The 4,100-nt window shown below is 51.2% G+C and overlaps 1 long non-coding RNA gene across 1 annotated transcript; it reads right to left on the bottom strand.

Annotated features, from left to right (window-relative positions):
* Positions 1 to 402: 402 nt before the first annotated feature.
* Positions 403 to 3,433, bottom strand: LOC121274767. Its single transcript, XR_005942297.1, has 2 exons — positions 3,302 to 3,433; positions 403 to 692 (listed from the first exon to the last, which is right to left on the bottom strand). It is a non-coding gene; the product is annotated as an uncharacterized LOC121274767 (long non-coding RNA).
* Positions 3,434 to 4,100: the final 667 nt, after the last annotated feature.

Below are 4,100 nucleotides of genomic sequence, written 5' to 3'. Positions count from 1 at the left end.
GGGAACAGCACTGTCTACATGCTCCAATCTGACAAACAGCCCTTTACTCCAAGAGCACTTGTGCTGGATCATCGGCTGAGGGAGGGCAGTAGTCGAGAATCAGAAGGAGCCATTTTCTTGCCCATGTTTGACCTGATGTCATGAATCAATATTGAGGACTCCAATGGAAACTCCCTCCCACCTGCAGAGCACTGAGTCACTGCCGGTGGGACAGGGACATACCCAGGGATGGTGATGGACACGTCTGGGACAATGGCTCTGAGACATGACTCTGTGAAAATGGTTATGCTGGAGCTACAGGACCTGAATGTGGCCCTGCCATTGTCTGACCTCCCCCTTCCCTCCCTGTCAATGTGGAGACACACCGATCCGAGAGAGAAATGAGACACGGACAAGAGGCGGTGACCAACGCAGCCAGTTTTATTCACATGAATGAGAAACCAGTGGGTCAGGGGACATGGGACCTACACAGTCCGTGGAGCCTCAAGGCGGTGCTGGAGTCAGGGGCCTTTGAGTTGGGGCTGGAGTCACTGGCCTTGATTTCCCTTCCCTCCTTCATCCTCTCATGAATCGATACGGCACGCAGCATTCATACCCCCCGAAGCACTTCATGGGTATCTGAATCTCTTTCTTGTAGCAGGAACCTCTTCGACATCTGCCCCCTCGTATTCTGGCACATCCATAGGAGAATCCTGAAATGCAGAAAGGAATCCTCTGTTGATGCCACCATTATGCAACCTTGACACTCGCTCAAACTTTTATTATGTATCAGCCTAAATGGTGAAGTCCCCCTTTCACTACCACATCCCAATATTACCCTATCGTCAGTTTGGTCTATGAGGCCTAGACAAAGGACATGGAGAACAGAACAGCGCACAGGGCTCTATGGGACACCTAACCAAGGGATATGGAGAGCAGACCTGTACCCAGTGGACCAACTGTGTTCTAACCGAGGGATATGGAGAGCAGAACTGTACCCAGTGGAGCAAAAGTGGTCTAACTGAGGGATGTGGAGTCCAGAACTGTGCATGGTGCTCCAGATGTGGTCTAACCGAGTGATATGGAGACCAGAACTGTGCACAGTGCTCCAAGTGTGGTCTAACCGAGGGATATAGAGACCAGAACTGTGCACAGTGCTCCAAGTGCGGTCTAACCGAGGGATATAGAAACCAGCACTGTGCACAGTGCTCCAAGCGTGGTCTAACCGAGGGATATAGAGACCAGAACTGTGCACAGTGCTCCAAGTGCGGTCTGACCAAGGGATATAGAGACCAGAACTGTGCTCAGTGCTCCGAGTGTGGTCTAACAGAGGGATATAGAGTCCAGAACTGTGCTCAGTGCTCCAAGTGTGGTCTAACAGAGGGATATAGAGACCAGAACTGTACACAGTGCTCCAAGTGTGGTCTAACTGAGGGATATAGAGACCAGAACTGTGCACAGTGCTCCAAGTGTGGTCTAACCGAGGGATAAGGAGACCAGAACTATGCACAGTACTCCAAGTGTGGTCTAACCGATGATTAAGGAGGCAAGAATTGTGCAGAATGCTCCAAGTGTGTTGTGGCCAGGGCATATGGAGACCAGATCTGGGCCCCACGATAATGACACAATTTCTATATTCACTTGAACAGATAGAAAAGGCCCAATTTGCCTCACAGGAGCTAACTAAACAAAATGGAGACTGAGACCCAGCAGCAGATATCAGGGCCTGTTGACCCGAAGAGGTTTGTTGTATAGAGCGTCTTAAAGGAGGGGAGAGAGTTGGAGCGATTTCCACAGGTAATTCCATCGCTTTGGCCCCAGGCAGCTGAAGGCTCGGCTGTCAATGGTGGGTCACTTAAACACTGGGAATACACAGGAGAGCAGAACAGGAGAATCACAGAGATCTGGAAAGGTGTTGGGTCTGGGGGCGATGTCAGAGATATGGAGGGGGTGAGGCTGTGGAGGGGTTTGGAAACACAGGCCAGGGGTCTAGGTTCCCCCCCCCACCGCCCGGCAGGACATTACAGTCCCAGCGGAGTGAACGGAGATTAAAATGTCTCACCACATCCACCAGGGGGAGACACACTGTGGCAGGGCCAGAAAACACTGACCAATGTCCAATTGGAAGGACAGTTGGGGAGTTCTCCTCAACTGTGGTCAACCGAGTGATATGGGGACAGAGAGAGTTGTGGGGCTGGAGGGGGTTATGGGGATAGAGAGAGTTGTGGGGCTGGAAGGGGTTACAAGGATAGAGAGAGTTGTGGGGCTGGAGGGGGTTATGGGGATAGAGAGAGTTGTGGGGCTGGAGGGGGTTATGGGGATAGAGAGAGTTGTGGGGCAGGAGGGGGTTATGGGGATAGAGAGAGTTGTGGGGCTGGAGGGGGTTATGGGGATAGAGAGAGTTGTGGGGCTCGAGGGGGTTACAGGGACAGAGAGAGTTGTGGGGCTGGAGGGGTTTATGGGGATAGAGAGATTTGTGGGTCTGGAGGAGGTTATGGGGATAGAGAGAGTTGTGGGGCTGGAGGGGGTTATGGGGATAGAGAGAGTTGTGGGGCTGGAGGGGGTTATGGGGATAGAGAGAGTTGTGGGGCAGGAGGGGGTTATGGGGATAGAGAGAGTTGTGGGGCTGGAGGGGGTTATGGGGATAGAGAGAGTTGTGGGGCTCGAGGGGGTTACAGGGACAGAGAGAGTTGTGGGTCTGGAGGGTGTTATGGGGATAGAGAGAGTTGTGGGGCTGGAGGGTGTTACAGGGATACAGAGAGTGGTGGGGCTGGAGGGTGTTATGGGGATAGAGAGAGTTGTGGGTTAGGAGGGTGTTATGGGGATAGAGAGAGTGGTGGGGCTGGAGTGTGTTATGGGGATAGAGAGGGCTGTGGGGCTGGAGGTGGTTATGATGATAGAGTTGTGGCCCCTGGGGGAACTTACAGTGATACAGGGTCTTGTAGTGCCTGGCGGTATATCTTTGATGGGCAGTTATGAAACACCTGTAGGATGTTGCGGAGAGACAGACAGTTGTAGGGTCTGGAGATTTTCACAGAGACAGGGAAGGTTTTGGTGGACGGAGGAGGTTACACTGCTCTGGGCTCTCAAGGGATGTGGAGGGATTTGGATGTAAGAATGAGAAAGACAAGGAGGCTGGTGTAATTCCTACTCCAACATTCTCCCTTTGCTTTCCTTGAGCAGTGATTGGAAGGGACAGGGAGTGAGAGAGCTCCACAATCCTGCCCTCTCACCCTGCACCCTAACAACCACACAGAGAATCAAAGAGTTCGAAATGGACATTGTTCCAAACAGCTGCTGAGACAGGGAGGTCGCTACTCACCCATGACCTGGAAATCCTGAGCGATCAGCAGGAGAGCAAGAACCAGGATCAGAGGCTTCATCATCTTGACCAGAGTCCTTCCGTGTCAGGATCAGAGAACTGGAGACTCCAGACGCTGTGTGTGCATGTGTGTGTGTGGAGTCACAGAGAGAGCTTGGGAGAATTTATGATTCCAGAGATGGGGAGTGACTCCTGCCTAGGGAAATATCTTCTCTTAATGTGAGAGGTGATTGGCCGTTTGGCTCAGGGAGCAAGACAATGGGTGTGGACAACTCCGGGTTTCACCCCGAGTGACCTCTACTCATGTTAATCCTGGAAGCTATTCCTTCTGTTGAGACACAGGGATCAGTGGGGGTGACAACAGATCGAGTCCTGGTAAATGCCTGGGATCTCAGAAGGAGAAACTCTTCCCTGAGACAGGATGGTCAGGAACAATAAGGACACAGACTGAAGCTGTCTCACTCTGAACAAGGACCACAGTTTATACACAAACCCCTCTTTATACAAAGACCTCACTCTGAACACATATCACACGCTAAACACACAGCCCAATCTAAACACAGATCCTGGTCTAAACTAACAGCACAGTTTGTACACAAACCCCTCTTTATACAAAGACCTCACTCTGAACACATATCACACGCTAAACACAGAGCCCAATCTAAACACAGATCCTAGTCTAAACTAACAGCACAGTTTGTACACAAACCCCTCTTTATACAAAGACCTCACTCTGAACACATATCCCATCCTGAAAACAGACATCACCCTAAACACAGACTCTATTCTAAACAAATAC

This window comes from Carcharodon carcharias (assembly GCF_017639515.1).
Source record: "Carcharodon carcharias isolate sCarCar2 chromosome 38 unlocalized genomic scaffold, sCarCar2.pri SUPER_38_unloc_1, whole genome shotgun sequence".
Classification (NCBI taxonomy): domain Eukaryota; kingdom Metazoa; phylum Chordata; class Chondrichthyes; order Lamniformes; family Lamnidae; genus Carcharodon; species Carcharodon carcharias.
Note: the sequence above shows the minus strand (reverse complement) of the source record. Positions and strands in the feature narration are given on the sequence as shown.